We start from the raw sequence: 22,294 nt of genomic DNA, 5'->3' as shown, positions 1-22,294 counted from the left end.
TTTAAATTTCTCTAATAGTTCAGTACTCTTTTTTGTCTTGGCCAGTTAATCTTACTTTCCGAAAAAAAATTCTGTGGGAACGTTTTGGAGGGGATTTTTCGTCAGTTTGTCGTAAGTATTTGTGTCGCTAAGGAGCTGGTTGATTTTGTCGAGGTAGAAGTCTTTGTCCATTATTACGGTTTTGTCGTTTTTGTCGGATCTACTTATCATAACATCTAACTTTTTTAGCGAGTGGATGGCTATCATGAATCTACGGGGAACAGGATATTTCTTATTTAGGTCAGTTAAAGCATTTAGTAACACTCCTTTTAAACATATCTCTTCACGGCTGTAGTTTTTGTCAGATATGAATTTATCAAAAGCCACTATGAAGTCTAGGTTGTTTTTGCGGTCTGGCATAAGGGCAAAGGATAAACCTAGATTTAAAACCAAATGTTGATTTACAGTAAGGGGGGTGTTGGATAAGTTTAAAACTTTGTCTTGTTGATCAAGATTATTCCATGCGCTATTGTCTATTATGTTGTAACAGAAAATTTTTTTACCAGTCATATATATATATATATATATATATATATATATGTGTGTGTGTGTGTGTGTGTGTGTGTGTTAGATGAAAGAGGGCTATAATTAATAATATATTTAATATACCATTGTGATGTGCTGTGACTTTTTTAGAATGCGCAGATTCATTGCTTTTAACTTCCCATGGAGACAGAGTCCGAAGCGATGACCTGAGAAAGCTGATAAATCATTTCTGTGGATATGTGAGTTCACGAGGGCTTGTTCAAGGTACCTTTGAAAACTGGCTATGACCAGTTTATTGAGGTGTTGGCGAAGAGTGTGAGTTGTGTATACGTGTGCACCTCTTCCGTTCATTATGGAATTTTTAGCCGAAAACTAGGGAGACTTACGGAGAGGCCTGTGCGAGAAAGGCAGAGCCACGATGGCGTGTGCCAAAGAGTTTCCTTGAACAGTGTGTGATTTTCCAGGCTGCAATGGGCGGTTCTAGTGAGGGGACCGAGTGTCCTAGGGGGCCGAGGGTCTGATGTGGAGGGAACTATAATATTTTGGAGAAGAGATAATTGGTGTGACTAATTACTGATTGAGACATTTAAATACTGGGGGTTATCTGAGTGTTTTGTCTGTGAGACTTGAATTATTATCTTTCCATTGTTGATCTTGTAAGAACTTGAATTATTCAACTAATGCTTTACTTTAAATAGACGTATGTATTTTTTGTAACTCCGACTCTAATTTAATGACCTGATAGAATGGAGAGAGAGAGAGAGAGAGAGAGAGAGAGAGAGAGAGAGAGAGAGAGAGAGAGAGAGCTTTTGCCAGTTATCACCGCTCAGGATATACGCATACCAAATATTAAATCCAGGGGGGGGGGGGGGGGGCCAGGGGGGGGGGGGGGGGGGGGGGGCCATGTCCTTCGCAGGTAATAGTTGGTGTCATCGGATAGGTAACAGTTTTTGTGGCAGGCGGTTTAAGAGGCTTTTTATATATTTTATAAGCTGTAGGTATGCTAACGAAGAGACAGGTGACCAGTTAGATGTTTTTTTTTTTTTTTTGGTAGGAAATGGGGTTATGATCATGTCACAGACAATAGTTAGCGGTGGTTTCGAACAACAAAGCCTTTTGTGAAATTGTGGAAAATTGTTACTGTTAGATTTCAGTTGCTAAGTGAGAGGTAATGAGAAATATCCGTCCGTTATCTGGGGCAATGATATGAGAGAATTGAACGAGAGTCATCAATTTTCCCCAGAGTGAGCTGCCTCGAGAGAGCTGGTCGGTCAGTTAGAACTGAGATGTTGTGAGTGCATTCCCGAGGCGTCTGCGTCGCAGGTAATGGTTGGTGTCATCGGATAGGTAACATATATATATATATATATATATATATATATATATATATATATATATATATATATATATATATAAAACAAAGCCCACAAAAAGGAGCAATGATTTGAAATTCAAGGTTCCAAAGAATATTGTGTTCATTGGAAAGAAGTGTAAAAGAACAGGCAGTTAACTTTCAGTCACCATTTATTCATTCACGCAATCTTTCCCATAGCTTCTCGTGAACGCATTTTCCAAAAAGAGACTTAAGTTCAGCCCCTGTGCCAGTACGGTGGGTACTTCGAGCCGTGAAAGTAGAGTTGTGGGGGTCGCGTTTGGTACCGTTGGCTACCGAAGGAATTCGTTCCAAACCGTATGGGTGGGGCAGGTGAGTCATGGTTTCCATACAAAGCACCCTGAAAAGAAATAAATAAATAAAAAAAGTAACTGAATAATATGAATAAGCGATTATTGATATCAGCTACATGGATTGAATTGAATACAGGATTTAGGCCAAGGCACTGGCGGTCATTCAGCACTGAAACGGAGATTGACAGTGAAAGGTTTGAAAGGTAAAACCTCGCAGTTGCACTATGAATCAATTGTGAAGAGAGGGTGGAAGGTAAGATGGAGAAAGAGAATATGAAAGGCGGTACAGTGAAGGCACGCTGCAAAGAACCTCAAGCAATGCATACACTGGCGGCGCTACCCCCTTACAGGGAATAGCTAAATGAGAGACCGGATTACCAGTGGTAATAACGAGGAAAGTTTTTGAACAAATCAATGGCAAATACAAAAAAATATATAAATATTTAAATTTAAATAAATGTAAATAATGTTAAAACATTATTGTTAGTCTACAAAAGAGGTACATAATGAATTGGTTAAGGAACTGAAATGAATGGCGAATCCTTCATAACCAATGGGAACAACAAGCACAGACATGGCATATCCATCCTGAGTGTCGAAAATAAGAAAATCATGAGCATGCAGCGAGGTATAACTATCCCTAATGTTCTGATGATCACATTAAAAAACTAACGTTCAATAATTGTGTTACATGCAGTCATGGTATGCCTCACCATCTGTTGACAATAGCATCAGCAAGTGCAGTCATGGTTGGTTGGATGGTATGGGTGGATGCAATGCCTTTACAACGGCGCCTCTTAATCGAAAGTTGTTATTATTTGTTAAGAATTTTTATTCTTTTTTCTCTTTTTTCCACATCTTATTTAAGGTCACTTTTCTTATTTCATTATTATGTCCTTCTTTAAATAGGAATTTTCCAACAATATCACTTTCATTTTCTTCATAAGGTTGCTGAAGGCCAATTATTCTCATTCGTTCTTCCCGCAGTATTAGTAATAGTCGTGTACTATAACCACATGGCATAGCTACCGTTAGTGGCGCCTGGGGCGGACTCTGAAAATGATGCCCAATTCCCTTGCTAAAAAAGCACTACAGTGGTGAAAATTAAAAGCAATTTTAAGTCTTAGCATCTCATTTATTGATTTTGTTTCACGACGCTAAAACAAAAACAACAGAGCAGATTCACAAAGGGTTCCCGTTGACAAAGTTCGCTTACTGTCCGACAGCGGGGTCAGTGTTCCGTTCAGTCGAAATATGCTAGAAAATCTAGACTTATGCCAGACCAGACCTGCTCAAAAGATGAGAGTGCCGCCCAGGGGTAATTAAAGGGCCGGCCCCTCCTACCCTAAGGTGACCAGATTTTTTAGACAAAATCCGGGAACATTTTTGGTTCAGAGGCGTAAAAACCTCCAAAACAGTCGTGTTTTTGTCAATGAAAAACTAAAACGGGACACTGCCCTTACCATTCATAAAGCACCATTCAAAAGTTTCTCTCACCATGTTTATCCTAAATTGCAAAGGTATTGAATAAAAATTCATTAAGAGGACTATGAACCAACTTTCCTGCCTATCAATATCCTTCCTATTTACGCTTTTTCAGGTCCCTACAAACCTTGAATTTTTTATGAATCTAAATCAAGGTAGGCTACAATTTAACGACTACTTACCAATGATTGAAAAGCATTAAAATTATCTACGGGCGAAACACCGCTGGATGGCAGAGAGTGGTGCTGGCTGGTTGCTGGAACGTGCATGACGATGGTTAAACAGTGAAAACCGGGAACATTTGCGGGAACTAGTCACTGAAAACTGGTTTCGGGGACGTCTGATCACCCTATCCTACCCTTAGTTACGCCACTATATAACCATATAGCTACCATTACTAGGTACAACCATACTAACCACAGATGGCCTATCCGCCTCGATGCCTCCTGAGATATGGTTCTTTGAACGATAGCGAGCATTACCGCCAAACCCGTTGGAAGCGTAACCCAGCTGCCTTCGGAGTCGCTGTCCTCTGGTGGCACCCATTACTGAAAAGAGATATCCATGTTTCAGAACGCTCACCCTTTTGCTAGTGTTTTGCGTCCAGAATCTCCTTCGTCGAATTAGTGCAAGGGTTCAGCCATGTTCGTGCATCCTTTTCATAAAAGAACATAAAAACTTAAAAAAAAAAAAAAAATTCCCATTCTTTTCTTCGTCCTGTCTGGGAATATTTGAGGCTGATAACTTTGTGAAAAGTTTCATCTTATTCCACAGTGAGCAATCATTTAATAATAATAATAATAATAATCTCTGTATAATGTTCCTTCTTCAGCGACCAATTAAACCAAGAATGGTGCAGAAACTATTTTGTTTTCTCTCTGGAGCCACAACCCATAAGGTGGAAGTTATATATATATATATATATATATATATATATATATATATATATATATACAAAAAGTGGTACTAATAATTGTCTCTTCAAACGTAGAAGTGTTGCGCATTAAAGTTTCACCTTTGGTTCCCCAAATCTTAGAAGCTGAATGCATCGCAGTCAGTCACCGTAATTCCTCACGGCTAACTGTGGATTCCCCTTGAGAATTATTTACGGGATTTCACACATGCAAGAACCTAGTACTAGCTGCACCAATAACTTTAGTATTTCCCAGTTTTTTACGCTATGCGTTACTTCCTTTAATCGTTAAATGCTATGGACTTGCACTTGGTTTAATGAAGGGTCTAAGACAAAATAATAAGAAGACAAGACTATTCTTACCTGAACGTCCTGCTTTCGTTCCCTCGTGTGTCAGCATGATGCACACCAGGAGGAAGAGCGTCAGCAGCCGTCTGCATCCGTTGTCAGCCATTTCTGGCATCAAAGAGGAAGAATTATTTCTTATTTGTTAGTCACCCTGAGCTTGCGCGGTGTGCGAATGAAGAAAACAGTCAAAGTAAGCGGATAATTAGTCTTACGAGGGAAATTTATGGCAATGTATTCGTGAGAAGACGTATGTTCAAAATGTACGTTAACTTTAGCACACACACACACACACACACACACACACACACACATATATATTATATATATATATATATATATATATATATATATATATAATCCCCATGAAGAATTTCTCGTTAGAATATCCTTACTTTTAAGACTCCTTCAATCCTTGGAGGTTTCAATTCCTGAGTTCGAGCTTAGTAATTTTAGTATGCGTCAGCCACGCACGAGCTACACCGGCACTAATACTTCGTTTGCGTAGAACGCTCCCTTTAAATGTCTCAAAAGGAAACTTTTTCCGTAGAGAATACGTATTCAAGCTCTCAGTCTACTGCAGTTCCAGACGGGGCGAAATTACTCACCGGTAGAAAATTACCCCCGCGGCGAAACACGCGAACGAAGAGAGAAGAAGAATTATCGGAATTCCCCGAGGACACCGGGAATAGGAAAGACGGCACTTGTTTTCGTTTTTTGTTTTTATTCGGTGTTTGCCATGATGGCGAAACAACCAAAATGCAAAGGCCCTTGTCCGAGATTAACTCGCCGACTTTCAATGAATTTCAAACAATTAGCCTAAAAAATGCGGCTTCTTATCATGACCAAGGTCTACAGCAATTCCAAAGGCATTCTTTGGATACTCTCTAAAGAAGACATTACCGAGGCTTCAAGCTTGAAGCAGAATAATTGGTCATTAGTGTTTAGCGCGTGCGTTTATAAAGTATTCATATGCAAAACGTTGGGTATTTAAGGTTCCTGGGTATGACTGGGTATTTCTGGGAATTCGGGTTTGGACTGATGGCTATAGGGTGGGTGCACCCGTGGCCACCGAGGCTCGGCGCGCCGATGATGGAATGACACTGGACTGAACTAACATATAAGTGGTTATCGATGCAGTAAATGAAAATAATTTACTAAATAAAACTACTAAACCATTATCCATTCGAGTAACGAATTACTGAGAATTAATTATTTGAATTTTCATAAATGTGACGATTTATCGCCGAAACAAAAGTTTCAATCTAACAAGACGATGAAGTCTGATGGAGAAAGTTATGGAGAAATATATATGACCCTTGTTAAGGAGCCTAGGAACTCACGATTATTGGAAAAGGACAGGGCATCTCTAGCCCGCCATATACTGTATTGCCTCCGACATTTAATAATGGTATTTTTCTCAGCCATCGTCCTACATCATACATGCCGCCACGAATCAAACGTGAAAAGAAGTACGTACCAAATGACAGCAATGTCAAGCTCTAGACTAGAGTCTAGAGACCATGGACAGCGTTTTGTTCTCTATCGTCTTCGTCTACGTCATTGATTCTCTATGGTCTACGTTCATCTCCTCTCATTCGTTTTCTTCTTCTATACCATATATATACGCCTCCCCCTTTTCTTCGCATCTTCATTTTTTTAATATTGTAGTAGTATATGTAAGTGTTTACATAATAAAAATATGGAATGTTAGTCCATATATATAAAAGTCTAAAACTAAAGAGGTCAACCAGAATTCTTGCCAGGAATGTGATCAGACTAGAGACGCTAAAGATGACGTATACAATAAGTATGTAGGCTAAGTTGACATGCCGTCATCTGTGGTCATTCATTTGTTTTGAAACAGTCCAAGCTCCCTGCTTGAGACAACTACCCCGACCTATTATTCAAACGGCCTACGTGATCTGTAGCGTGTCTCATTTGATTGTGTGTTCGTATGAAACTATGTCATCTGATAGTATGTTCATATGTTCGAACTACTGTCTGTTCCTTCATAACTTGTAACAGAGATGGTAGACAGGCAGAACAGAGTTAGCTATCGTTATTAGAAGACCTGTACCTCTTTACCTAAGCTTTATCATGTAGAGGAATAGGATTAGCCATCATCATTGGCAGAAGCGATCAAGCTATCGTCATAGAAGACTTGTACGATCATACCTGATCTTCATCATGTAAAACTTCAGAAGAATATACTATTTTTATACCTTGTGTTTTCTACAAGAACCTCACCGAACCATGAGTTTAACACATCGTCGTAAAGATAATACCGACTTCGTAAGTGATCTACAAAACCCCAGACACTCCATTGAAGATGGAAGTGCAATACCAACCGACTTAGCGTAAGTTTATCGCTAGTCTAACATTACCTCATAGGGCGCCTTATCATACAAGGCACTAGCCCTAATATTTGGTGGCCAGCGTACCAGAAGAACTCTACAACGTCCTACGAAGAAAAAACAGAATAATAAATCATGAAGTCAACGACGACGAAAGCAGCAGATTCTTCAAGCAACCTAGTATCATCATTAGTGAGCGACTTCAGAAAAACAACAAGATTCGTCAAGCAACTTTGTATCATCGTTAGTGAATAACTTCAAGAAACAAAACCGACGTGTCCTTTTCCTACGGCAACGGAAGCTTCGTCTCTCATTAGAATCATTCAAGAAAACATCGTTAGTGAGCGTTTCCGGCACTCCAAGAAACAAACCGAACGCGTCTGCAGCATCGGATCTTTCAAGGGCTCGAATCATCGAAACAACGCGCACGGGGGAAACTGAAGCCAAACCAGGTCGTCCGCTAAATAGAGAAGGAGGACCAAGGCCGTGTGTCGTTATCGGAACACCGCGACTTCCCACAAAAGCAAGCTAAGTACATTTTTTTATTCATTTGGAGTAACTTTGAGTGTTTCCTTTGCAGGTCGAATTTCGTTATTCCTGTGGCTGAAGTTACGAGACATTCTTAATCTTACTTTTTACAGAAATTATCTACATCATTGAGATTTCGCTACTGCGAGTTTTTTTTATCTTGAGTGTCTGTTTCCAGAAGTTCTACTGAAATATCTAATCATATACTATGTTAATTTTATCATTTTGGTGATTATTAATCCCTTACGTAACAAATCATATTAAACAGTGAATATGCGTTTACGCAGTGGACGTCTGTATTTATACAGATGCATGGATAGGGTCGTTAAGCACCGTAGTGATTAGAAAACACACAAAAACACAAGTGGAACACCCGTACAAATCTATATAAATTAGAGGTAACACTATTTCGGGTCATGACAATAAATGCTTCTTTGAAAGTCCCGATCGCAGTTTTAGCCTTGAGTTTTTTGAGTTATATAAAATATCGAACCTCAATGACTCAACTTAACTTTTAAAAATATGGCTGGATTGCAAGGAATAACATGTCTGTAAAAAACTTTCATCAGGCTAAATGCGCTGACCAGGATCCCTCAATATTTCAAATTTTAGCAAAGAATGAAGTACAAACAGTTAATATTGCATACAGTAGAGATAACTTGTCTTATTAGTAATCGCTCAGTTCCTAATAGTTAGTCATTCATTGCTTTATACGTAACCAGCAACGTAATGCTAAAAACACACAATATGTTGCCGATGGTAATAAAGAGAAGGATCCTGATTATTACAAAAAGAAATAGAAACAGTAGCCCGTTCAGAATCAAACAAGCAAACTCGGTGACTGTGTCACCTAGTCAAGCGGTCAAGGTCAGTCAAAAGAAAAAACTGCCGAAGTGTTCAAAGCAAAGCAAATTCCACACAATAAGCGACTCTAGCAGAGTGGGGAAAAAGCGATGTTGGATCATACATCCCAAATACCTTTTTAAAATTGAAAAGGAATTTCCCTATGCATCACACGACCGTATAAAGTAATCAGAGCAGGTTTTCGTTTTTTTTTAATACATAAGTTATTATGAGTAGTGGTGGATTAAGCCCGACTGTACGCGCCGTAATAATTAGAATATCTTATTTATTCCTTTAGTACGATTAATTACCAGGTATTTACGGACTCACCGTCTGTTGTTCGAACTTCCCTAATGAGAAGTCCGGATAAGCGAGCGTTTACAGATACCTCTATAGTTATAAAAAACATTGATCTGTATCTAGTGTAATTGTAAGATTCATCTAGGGGTATACAAAATATTATCTTACATCCTGCAAAATAAGGCGTGTTTATCAAAGGAAAATCCTATAAACCTTCAAACATATTAAAATCCGTTGAACAAAAAATGAGGACAGTTAATCAATTAATAACTTATATAAAAGAAAACAAATACATTTGTCTCATAAATCGTAACATTGTTCAAATGACCCAACAGAATTCTCCCACAAACCACAGTCGCACTTTGCACGCAAAATCTCGAGAGCATGCACCCTCGAATGTCTTAGTGCGTGTAAAAAGACTTTGCTGGGAAATGAAATTTTAATCCTTCCCGACACTCTGAAATATAACGATTTCCGCGAACAAAGCCCTAAAAGTATACATATCGTGGATACAGAAGTTATAAATATCGCATTTTTTTATTGTTGCTATTTTTAATCCCGCCAAATCAGTCGTGGATGAATTCTTCTTATATTCTATCTAAAGTAATATCAATAAAGTCATTCAAGCAGAGGTGATTCAGCAGATTTTTTTTTTTTTTTTTTCTTCTACCTGAATACCAGGAAGTTTCTCCACTAGCGAGTGATCTCTGGGAGAAAAACGGATGTAATTTAACACAAAATACGGTCTAAGGACAAACATAAAGCTATATACGTACCTTCGTGTAGACTCTCAACGAAATTTCAAAATAGAGATAAATGACGAAGTTGAAAAAAGTTAGTAATAGGAGTCATTAGGAAATCAAATAAGCCCATATAATTTTTCCCTCAAATGTCATGCCATAAAAGATCGGACTTGGCGTATCTGCGTAGATTTCTGACGCTTAAACAAGGAAACGACTCCCGATAGTTTCCAGTGCGATGTACCGACGACATCTTATCTCTGTTAGGTTAGAATAAATTTTTTTCACCAACTTGGACTTACTTAAATGCCTTTTTACCAGAATACCATTACCTAAGTGATTGTACCTCATACACCGTTTCAGCACACTCAGGGGACATTATCAATTTTTACGTATGCCTCCGGCTTACGTTGCACCCCAAATTACATATAGTGTTTGGAGACTTTTAGGGGATAACCTACATGCCTATATGGATGATCTTGTAATCTTTTCTAATACCTTAGAAGTACATTCACATAAACTAGAGCTAGTCTCAGAGTAAAATATATAAATGTGAGTTTTTAAAACCGAACATGTTTATCTAGGTTTTATGTGTCTTGTCAAGGTCTTAAAGTAATCCATGGTAAGGTGTCGGCTATTCATAACTTTCCGGTACCTATTAACGTAAAAGGGGGATACAGCACTTTTGCGCTGTAGTGTGGGTATTACAATCGTATGTAAATATGTAACTCTTCAATCATGACAGCTCCTTTAACAGATCTTACGAAGAAGAGCGTAGATTTTATTATGGTCTGAAAAGCATCAACAGGCGTTCGATATCTTAAAAGCGGAATAATGCAGCTTACCTAACTTAAAAATCCCTGATTTAAATAAGGAATTTTTTTTTTTTATTGCAACAGACGCCTCAGACCAAGGGGTAAGAGGGTACTACTTCAGTAATATGATAAACAGTTCTTCCCTATAGCTTTTTATTCACGTAAACTAAAGCCCTCTGAAAGTAAATATGCAGTAATAGGCAAGGAAGGGCTAGGTATCTTTAACACTAGTACATTTTAAGTTCATAATCTATGGCTATCCTGATAAAGTCCTTACTGAACATGAGTCCTTTACCGAGTTTTTCAAAGGCTTTAATCACAGTCCAAAAGGAACTCGGTGACAAATGATCATTCAGGTCTTTGGAGCCAAGATAAGATATCTACCTGGGAAAGCAAATATCATAGCTGACGCATTATCCCGCAATCCCGCACCATACTGCAAAGAACCATTGATTAGACTAAAAAATATAGAAATATCCGTGCCTATTGTTAAAACCGTATCTAAACAAGAAAATTCCTTAACCCAAGAGATCGCGAGCATTGAATATCTGGGTCGGAGCGCAGAACTGTTACAAACTGAACAAAGCAAGTGTCAGCAGCAGCTAAACACCAAACAATAAACACTTCGAAACGGAAACAGGGTCAGCGGCTAAGCAAACCAATAAACACTTCGAGCAGAAACCCTAAAGCAAAAGTATATTTAAAGTATGTGTATCAGAATAATGAATCAAAATGTAATATTATATGTAGGTCTGTGACGAGGTAAACCCGAAGAACACAGCAGATGACTAACGACCAGGTATAGTAATAATCTCTTTCATACCAATCGTCCTAAACTGGTTGCATTCCGTCATCCAGGGTTCCTATTATGTCACAGAAAGCCAAATCACTATTTTACTGGCCTACAGTGCTTACAGATATAAAAAGCACATAACTGATTGTAACACGTGTCATGAAAACAAGGGACACACTAAGACACCTGTCAGTTAAGGGCCTATCCTGTGCCAAATCAATCCTTGAAAGAATATACGTAGACTTATTAACAGAATTACGAGTCTGACAGAGGGAATAAACACTTCTTAGTGTTAATAGTTCCTTGACACGTTATATAGAATTAATAGCACTAAAAACAAACACCGCAATTGAGTGCGTTAGGAATATTTATGAGTGCTAAATCAGTAAATATGGAATTCAACACATAATAATCTGTGACTCGGGTGGTGTAAATCAATAATAATCTCCTTAAACTCGTGTGTGAATTCCTTTCCATTAAGAAAACCAATAATATATTTTATCACCCAGAGTCAATCGGTTTGGTAGAATAACGGATATTTAAATAGGAAGTGTCAATGTCTTACGAGTTACAACTCGTGATGTTGGATCCGGACTGGATTATAGCGGTTCTCGCGGTTTTAAATACCTTTATCATTTATATCTTGTATCTATAGAATTGATGCCGCAAGTAGCCTTATACGGTACGCCGCTAGAACACTTTTCCACATATTCAAGCCAACCATTAATTTATCAAATATATATATAAAAAAAATATATATAAATAAATAAATATAAAAAAATAAGATAAATATGGATACAAGTGGAGTCAATATAATACACTCCGTAAGAAGTCGGAAGGGTTACAAATTATAATAAAAAAGGAATCACGATAAAATCAATAAGCAAAACGTAACCATAGATAATTAAATATCCAAATATATATGCGTAAAGATTTGAACTCTAACTTACGCTTTAGTAATGACAAATAAGCTAAAAGTTCAAACACATTCCAAAATCTACTGACATATTGTCTGTCCCGGTGATTTATATTCGTAGTCAATGAAAAAAAAAATTAAATAAATAAATAAATAAATAAACTAATAATAAATAAAATAAATAAAATAAAATAAAAGAGATTTTAAAGTCAGGAAGTCTAGAAGTGAAAATGTTATCTATGGAATAATCCTATATGAATCTTATACAGGGCTAATAATATATATAGAATTTGTATGGAAACCTTTTCATATAGTTTGAATAAGGAATATTTATTTAACATAATGCCAACATGAAACTAATATATTGTTCAATTTTGGTACTGTTGTTTTTTTTTTTTTTTCAGACATTCTTCTCATGCGGGTGGAGAATTAAAACACTAAAATATCATTTGAAAATACTAAAGTCGTATCTCTTACAGCAAGTAACGTAACTCTTAGCTGGCTGAGAGCAATCTCCTGCCAAGTGACGACGTCATCATTGCCGTATCAGCATTTGTTCCTTTTAACCTCAATAATCTGCTTACACAGGCTTCATCTGTGTGTCGTCTCTGCTTGCAAAAGCAGATTGACTGGAGAAAGGAATGCTTAGTTCATGAACTTCACATGTGGTTCATAGGTCACATGACAGGCCACATAACATATTCTTATCCGTGTGTGTAATGCAATTAGTTAAGGACTTGTAATCATTTTAAAATTAATGAACAATATAAGCAAATAGAATTTCTATAACAACAAAATGAATTATTTTTTTTTTTCTGAACCTCATAGACAATTAGAGTCATAATTCAGCTTATGACATGGGTAAACGGACATTTAGAATTATCAAGTTGTGGATAAGAAATATTTACTTCAGCAACATTAGCCTATTACAATTCAAGTAAATCACATTCATGGGGAAAATGTCCACATTTTCTTGGAAAACCCAAAGTTTATATAGAAATTAGTTACATAGTGGGTTTTTTTCATTGCATCTCCTACCTATTAATAATGTTTTAAAAGTTAACCTCAGAGGATGCGCACGAGAAAATTGAATATGAAACTTTTGTTAGGGCACATAGAATCATGATTAATCTTCTCTTTGACTCTTATGTTGCCTGGCAATCTTACAATTAGCTCCGTTTTTCCACTTCTTTGTCTAGTAAATTACTACCAGTAATATCGAATTTTCTTTGAGATTCGTAATGATATCTATTTATTTTTTATAATTATGGATATTTTTACAAGTCATCATAGACCTGGATAGGTTCACTCATTGTTAATGCCATGGATAAAAAAGTTTGTACAGCTGACTCTTTTGAATTCCAAAATATCAGCGAATTCATGTGGGTTGGGTTAAGTCTGGTCTAAATGGCTCTCCTCCCCTCCCCTGTATGTGATGTCGTCTGAATTTACTTTGCCCTTGTGACAAGTATAATTTCACTTGCAGGCTGATTAATGGAACCTGGTTACAGTATCCTGCAGTACGAGAGTTTCACATCGCAACTTCAAAAAATCGTTCGTCGCAGCGGACGACTACAGTCAAGTAACAACCGCCTACAATGTGAAAGGAATTTCATGGACTTCTTCGACCGACACCGTATCTCGTCGTTAATCTCGTTTTAATGCGGAATGCTCCGGCTACTGTCGGAATCGACTACAAAAAGGGACATACTTCCGACAATTACGACCCGAAGGATATTCAACTCTACTTTGCTTGGCGAAAGGACTCGTGCTGGGGATGTTTTTTTTATTCATCGCGAACGTAATCGTGTAGCTTAGGATGCAGAGAATAAGTATGAGCGCAAAAATAGAACGTTGGACCCCCGCCCAGGCAAATTTTCCCCTTGTTTTAACCATTGAAAAAGGCCGTTTCAATTGGCTAAAGGTGGTCTGGAACTGTGTAATGGACGAAAAGTTGTTCGAAAGCTAGTTAAAAGTGAAGTAGTATAACCTCGGTCATGTATCCTATATATATAAAGTATCATGTATCCTATATATAATTGATCATAAATAACAGAGTTGAAATATAAAGTATCATGTATCCTATATATAATTGATCATAAATAACAGAGTTGAAATATATCTTTGCGTGTACGCAATAGGAATCTCTTATATAAATGATCATAAATAACGGAATCGAAATATATCTTTGCGTGTACGCAATAGGAATCTTATATATAAATGATCATACATAACAGAATCTAATATATCTTTGCGTGTACGCAATAGGAATCTATTTAAAGTGCACATATATTAATCATAATTTATATGAATCCATATACATATGTATACAAATCAGGTAGCTATAATCATCTGTTACCTTATATCTTACCATTATCTGCAGTTATTTATGAGTTAGTATATGAATTAATGAATCAGATATATAACATTTAGCATGAAAATCAACGAATCAATCAGAATAAACATTAATAATGTTATCATTCTATATGAAAATTTTATCAAGTTAAAATATGATTTTTATCATGTTAATCTTCATTCTATGCAATTATCAGAGTACATTAGTATTTTCTGTAGCATAAGTATCTTAAAGAGATGAAGTGAAAAACTGTATCATTATATATCATGTGATCACTATTATTTACCAATATCATTGTTTTATATTTTATTACTTGAATCATTTCATGTACACCATGAATTTTTTATTTACTTATATATATATATATATTCACATAGTGTCTGTATCACACTCCTATAAGTCAAATGCAGTCAAGTTTGAGTAATATTCAGTAGTTGGTTTTGGTAGCTGACCGAGCTAATGTAAGTGTTTACATAATAAAAAATATGGAATGTTAGTCCATATATATAAAAGTCTAAAACTAAAGAGGTCAACCAGATTGCTTGCAGGAATGTGATCAGACTAGAGACGCTAAAGATGACGTATACAATAAGTATGTAGGCTAAGTTGACATGCCGTCATCTGTGGTCATTCATTTGTTTTGAAACAGTCCAAGCTCCCTGCTTGAGACAACTACCCCGACCTATTATTCAAACGGCCTACGTGATCTGTAGCGTGTCTCATTTGATTGTGTGTTCGTATGAAACTATGTCATCTGATAGTATGTTCATATGTTTCGAACTACTGTCTGTTCCTTCATAACTTGTAACAGAGATGGTAGACAGGCAGAACAGAGTTAGCTATCGTTATTAGAAGACCTGTACCTCTTTACCTAAGCTTTATCATGTAGAGGAATAGGATTAGCCATCATCATTGGCAGAAGCGATCAAGCTATCGTCATAGAAGACTTGTACGATCATACCTGATCTTCATCATGTAAAACTTCAGAAGAATATACTATTTTTATACCTTGTGTTTTCTACAAGAACCTCACCGAACCATGAGTTTAACACATCGTCGTAAAGATAATACCGACTTCGTAAGTGATCTACAAAACCCCAGACACTCCATTGAAGATGGAAGTGCAATACCAACCGACTTAGCGTAAGTTTATCGCTAGTCTAACATTACCTCATAGGGCGCCTTATCATACAAGGCAACTAGCCCATAAATAGATAATTTAATTTTTGAATCGGGAAAAAAGGGAAAAAAATTATTGTTATTTTTTTCCTCGTTCCTGGTACTTTGCAGTGAGATGAAATGTTCCCTTTCCTCGGTAACACAAGTCGTATAAAAGAAATATTCCCTCATTATGACTGTTCTTTTACAGATCGTTCTCGGGAAAGTAAGAATAGGAAAACAAGTGAATTATATGTTGTGTTCTCTGAGGACGGTCACCAACCTCTACTAGTCATCACCCATAGTGGTGAGCGGCCGATGACGAATAGTTCTGGTATTCTATAGACGCAGTGGGTCCAGTATAATAGACCATAGTCTCGTCGACAGGTTATAAATTTGTATGATGATAGAGATTGAAAACTTAAACGAAGTAAAAACTCGAACTGAAAGCGTAAAATCTAAATATCAAATAAGCAAATGTGAATATATATATATATCCTGTAAAAAAGGAAAACGAATGAACACAGAAATACAAACTACGACGACGAATAATAAATCATGTGGGAATGGAATGGTATATAAAAGGTAGGCCAAAGGTCAAGCGCTATTGACTTGCCAAGCGGTTTTCAACTGAATAGAACACCAGTTAGTGGGACAAATAGAAAAAGGTACAAAAAACCGTGGGTATGACTACAACAGCTGTCCAGTTTGGACAACCCGGCTAATGATAAATAGGTTGACTAGTGAATGACTATATATATATATATTAACAGCGAAGGGCGTCGCCCCCCGCTATTTTAACATTTGGTATGCGTTTAGCCAGAGCGTTAGGCGAACTGGTAACCCTCAGTCCCTCCTCTCTCTTCTCTCTCTCTCTCTCTCTCTCTCTCTCAAGGTGATCACTGGCATAGCCTTCTCTCTCTCTCTCTGTCCATTCCATCAGGTCATCAAATCAGAGTCGGAGTTATAAAAATATATACGTTTATTCAAAGCAAAGTACTAGTTGAATAATTTAGGTTCTTACAGGATAAATTAATAGAATGATAATAGTTCAAGTCTCACAGACAAACCCCTGGTATTTAAATGTCTCAATCAGTAATTGGTCACACTAATTATCTCTTCTCCAAAATATTATAGTTCCCTCCACACAGGACACTCAATCCCCTCACTAGGACACTCAGCCCCCTCACTAGATCCACCCATTACAGCTTGGAATTTCACACACTTTCAAAAGGAAACACCTCGGCATACGCCATCGTGGCTCTGCCTTTCTTGCACAGACCTCTCCATAAGTCTTCCCCTAGTTTTGGTTAAAGATGCCATTATGAACGGAAGAGGCACACACGTACACATGAATTCACACTCTTCGTCAACGCCCCAATTAACTGGTCACAGCCAGTTTTCAAAGGCACCCTGAACAAGCCCTCACGAACTCACATACCCATAGAACGAACATTGACCTGCTTAAGTAAGCATCTTAGTGTCACACCATCCCAGAAAAGATTTATCAGCTTTCTCTAGGTTGTCGCTCGCACTGTGTCTCCATGGGAAGTTAAAACTGATGAATCTGTAAATTCCTCCTTTTTACATATATATATATATATATATATATATATATATATATATATATATATATATATATATATATGTGTGTGTGTGTGTGTGTGTGTGTGTGTGTGTGTGTGTGTGTGTGTGTGTGTTGCAGACGCCTTACACACTCATTATGAAACCACTACATATCTTCAAACATTTAAATCTCAAAGATAATAACTGAGTCTAGCAGTTGGATATGGGCCCAAGTCAGTGCTAAATTAGAACAACTCAACACTCGCATGTTTTTTCTTGAGACTGTCTTAAGACTGTTTGCTAGTTTACTGGCTATGTATAAAACAGATAGATATATTTATAGAATTTTAGCATACATGCCAAGCACTGGGACAACTAAGGCTATTCAGCGCTGAGATGGAGATTGACAGTGAAAAGGTTTGAAAGGTGCAACGAGAGGAAAACCTCGCAGTTGCACTATAAATCCAGGCCTGTACTGAGGGGGGTTGGTGTTCAAACGACACCCCCCAAAATTTCTGGAAGTCCATATTTTCTGTGACTATCCTTTTCATTGAACTGTACTTACAAAGTAATAACTAATTATTATTGTTTTGTTAAGTCAAAGTATATAACATAACAACAAACAAAGTAATATGCATGTTATTGTTAACATAATAAAGGAATCAATCAATAAAACTGAAGAAATAATATTGAATTTCAGTGCAAACTTTCAACATGATAAGTAAAATTCTGTCAACCAAAGCCAGTACTTTGAATAACATCTAATAGGGTAAGAAGGGCATGGACCGCATAGGTACCCAATTTTTCTTCTTAATATAACTAAAATAACATTTTCAAGTATTTAATTTTGTATATACTACCTATAAATGCAATGACATTTGTAGAAGAAAAGGTCCAGTTTTGGGAAAAACGAACCGCCCCCCTCCCCTAAAAAAAAACTCTGGGTACTGACCTGAAATCAATTGTTACGAGAGGGTGGACAGTAAGATGGAAAAAAGAGAATATGAATGGAGGTACAGTAAAGGAAAGGCGCTGCAAAGAACCTTATGTAATACCTACATTAAGCTCTATAGACCTTGGCTTACATAGCACCGCAATGACAACACCAACCCCTTACGGGATGTTAGTTGTTACTGCAACAAAATCAGAAAGCCGCGGAAGTGAAATTTCTCAGTAATCGTTAGTCGTTACGACCTGGACTAAACCGGCTCTTCAGGAAGAGTAAATGAATAAATTCCTCAGAACAGCGAGAGCCAAAATTATCAAGACTAACAAAGGGGAGGCATCAAGAACATCAACAAAGGAAGTAGAACATGCGCCGAGTTTTCTGTACAGCGTATAATTAAGGCCACCGAAAATAGATATATCTTTCGGTGGTCTCGGTATAATGCTGTATGAGCCGCGGCTCCGTGAAACTTCAACCACGGCCCGGTGGTGGCCTTTCCTATACGATTATGACGAACTTTAACCTTAAATGGAATAAAAACTACCGTGGTCAGAGTGCTGCAATTTGGTGTGTTTAATGATTGGAGGGTGGATGATCAACATACCAATTTGCAGCCCTCTAGCCTCAATATTTTTTAAGATCTGAGGACGGACAGAAAAAATGCGGACGGACGGACAAAGCCGGCACAATAGTTTTCTTTTACAGAACACTAAAAGGCGGAAGAAAACGCATCATAGACAATTGCAAGAATTAAATCAAGCAAAGGTTATCCATTCACCAGAAATATTTCTTCGTCCTCCCCGACCTCCTCCTTAAGTACTTAAATTTGACCCTGAATCATCCTGCATATTATTGAGTATTCTATTAATATAAACCATGAGCTTTTCTTATCAAATCTGAATTAATTTAGAGGAGAAAAATAACTCATGCATTCCCACACAAAATTCTTGCAGTTGCCGTGACATTTTACAATGGATTAATGAAGCCATTTAGGTACAGCTTCAAAATGTGAGAAAAATACATAAAACTCAGTAGGTATAAGAAAATGTACGAGTTGTGTTGTGATTTGTTTTTTAATTAAACGGTTACTACCGATCCTTGCCCAAACAACGAAGAGCGAATGAAAGCCATACGAATAAGCAGCATAGTCATCACCGAAATACGTTTTCAAAATCGTTTATCAAAAGAGGAGACTAACCAAAGACGACTTACTTCTCATGCTGAAACAATCTACTCCGAATGTCAATTTTCCTACTACGCCACCGTGCCCTTTCCCGGTGACGCCATCACCAGAGTTGCCATGCAACTTGTTAGCAGCGATTGCCTCGAGATCACTGCTGGGGATCCCGGGCGCTCAGAAACTAACCTCTTTGACGGAAAATTGATTCAACGCTTCCGCGCCTTGTTAACCATTTGCAACATAATACCAGTTCCTTGTTGGACGAGTGGTTTTCGCGCTCGGCTGCCAATCCGGTGGTCCGAAGTTCGATTCTCGGCTCGGCCATTGTATAATCAGAGGAATTTATTTCTGGTGATAGAAATACATTTCTCGATATAGTAATGTGGTTCGGATCCCACAATAAGCTGTTGGTACCGTTGCTAAGTGACCAATTGGTTCTTAGCCGCGTACAAATATCTAATCCTTCGGGCCAGCCCTAGGAGAGAGCTGTTAATCAGCTCAGTGTTCTGGTAAAACTAAGATATACTAACTTTTCAACATAGTACCGCCTTTGTCTCGTTTGATTCAGTTGACCCATTAGCCTGCATTGCAGTCTACCTACAGATAACAGCATATTTATTGTTTACTAAACATTTCAGGCAGAAGGTACTGCATTTATCACAACTATTTGGCTGCATCAAAATGGCAGGAGTATTTCTAAAAAAAAAATTTCCAAAAGCCATTTGTAAATGCTTGATAAATACAAATAAGTCGACAAAATCTAGCGGTCAACAGAAATGAATTGAAAGAATCTAACGCTAGTTGGAGTTAATTAGTCTGCGGTCGTTGTTTTGGTCATTTGAAAGACAAGAATAATAAAGGTATACGTCAGCGACTTCCTGTAAAACTTATGCAGATAGTAGAATAAAAAAAAAAAAAAAATACGCACAAAAACATACATCCCTTCAAACGTGACAGCGGAACTTGAATCCCCGAGACCGGCGAGTAGCTTAACTAATTACATCACGTGGACGCGGACTTAAAAATAGCGCAGAAAGTTAACGCGTGTCGTTATAAAAGGAGTCATCTGCGGTGATGGTTAAGCAGAGGCAGAGCTGTCTCAAAACGATTAACAACTTGAAGACGTATCATAAAGAATCGCGTGATTTCGGGGAGAAAAAGACTTCTGTGACGACTGAATTGCAGTTATATTTTTGTCAAATTATATCGCATTTCAGGTGCTTGTTCAAAATTAGGGAACATAAGCAGAGCTGGTATATCATGTGGTGATTTGGCATCTCGATGTGAGATAAATAGTGGGAAATATTAAAGTTGTTCGTTATTCCAGCAAAGATTAGGTTGTGGACCAGACGCGAAGACAGCCCATAAGAATCGAAAAGGAGAGCCGTTCTTTTTTATACCGCTTGGCAGGTAAGGGCGATTTCTGGTTTACATAATTCTTTCAAATGGTTAGCGCCATACTCTCTCTCTCTCTCTCTGAAAATTATTTAGTGAGCGTCATAGCTCTCTCTCTCTCCGTAAAATCTATGAAGTGAAGTGAGCATCATACTTCTCTCACTCTCTCCGTGAAATTCATGAAGAGTGAGGTGAGCATCATTCTTCTCTCTCTCCCTCTCTCTCTCTCCCCGTGAAATCTATGAAGATTGAGCGTCATACTTCTCTCTAGATTAGAAGGGGTACAAGCAAGAGCCACAAAGTTAATTCCATCCATCAGGTAAATAGGTTAGCAAAGACGACTAAAGAGCCTGAACATATATGGCTTAGAAACACGACGATTGCGAGGATAACTAGTTAATAGAAACATTCGAAATACTGAAAGGCATAACAAAAGTAGACAGTAACCTAAACGAGACAAGAAATAATGGATGGAAACTAGTAGAAGAGAAGAGATACAACACATCTCATTGTGGGAACTTCTTCACATACAAGATATGTGACGCATGGAATAAACTGCCACCAAAAATTATAAACAGCAACAGTGTGGAAGAGTTTAAAAGAAAGCTAGACAAAATCATTAGGACACTGAACGAACAATAAAACCTGCTTCTGGAGATAAGTGAGCACACCATGTCTCCTCGAAAGGACTGATAAGTATTAGAGACATCCTAATCCTTGTAACTCTCTCTCTCTGTGAAATCTATGGAGATTGAGCGTCCTACTTCTCCCTCTCTGCGTTAAATCTATGGAGAATCTCTCTTTCTATCTGTGAAATCTATGAAGAATAAGCGTCATACTTCTCTTTATCTCTTTCTATATGGGTCTACGGAGAGTGAACATCATACTTCTCTCTCTGTTAAATCTATGGAGAATCTATCTCTCTGTCTGTGAAATCTATGAGGAATAAGCGTCATACTTCTCTTTCTCTCTTCCTATGTGAAGTCTATGGCGAGTGAACACCATACTTCTCTCTCTCTCTCTGTGAAATCTATGAGAGTAAGCGTCATACTCTCACTCTCTCTCTCTGAAATCTATGCATTTACGTTTATGTGAATATTATCACTAATGAATTCACTATCTATAATCCTGTCTCTGACAGTCCACTAAATCAATTTCAAAAATCTGTGTGTGTGTGTGTAATATATGTATTTACGTTCACATGAAAATAATTACGGAAGCATTTAATGTCTACCTTTCTCTTTCTCTCTGAGAATCCAAAATGACTTCGAAATCACAATGTGTATGAAAAGTATATATATATATATATATATATATATATATATATATATATATATATATATATATATGTGTGTGTGTGTGTGTGTGTGTGTGTGTGTGTGTGTGTGTATATATTCAGGATCTACAACTATGTCCGCTACAACCTCCAAAGCGACATGAAAATATG

At 37.4% G+C, this 22,294-nt stretch overlaps 1 long non-coding RNA gene across 1 annotated transcript; it reads right to left on the bottom strand.

Annotated features, from left to right (window-relative positions):
* Nucleotides 1–2,049: 2,049 nt before the first annotated feature.
* On the bottom strand, nt 2,050–5,065 carry LOC135214572 (uncharacterized). Its single transcript, XR_010314410.1, has 3 exons — nt 4,973–5,065; nt 4,114–4,244; nt 2,050–2,258 (listed from the first exon to the last, which is right to left on the bottom strand). It is a non-coding gene; the product is annotated as an uncharacterized LOC135214572 (long non-coding RNA).
* Between the last annotated feature and the right edge of the window lie 17,229 nt (nt 5,066–22,294).

The sequence above is a fragment of the Macrobrachium nipponense genome, chromosome 46, assembly GCF_015104395.2.
Source record: "Macrobrachium nipponense isolate FS-2020 chromosome 46, ASM1510439v2, whole genome shotgun sequence".
NCBI classification, from domain to species: Eukaryota; Metazoa; Arthropoda; class Malacostraca; order Decapoda; family Palaemonidae; genus Macrobrachium; species Macrobrachium nipponense.
This window is presented reverse-complemented; position numbering and strand designations above follow the sequence as displayed.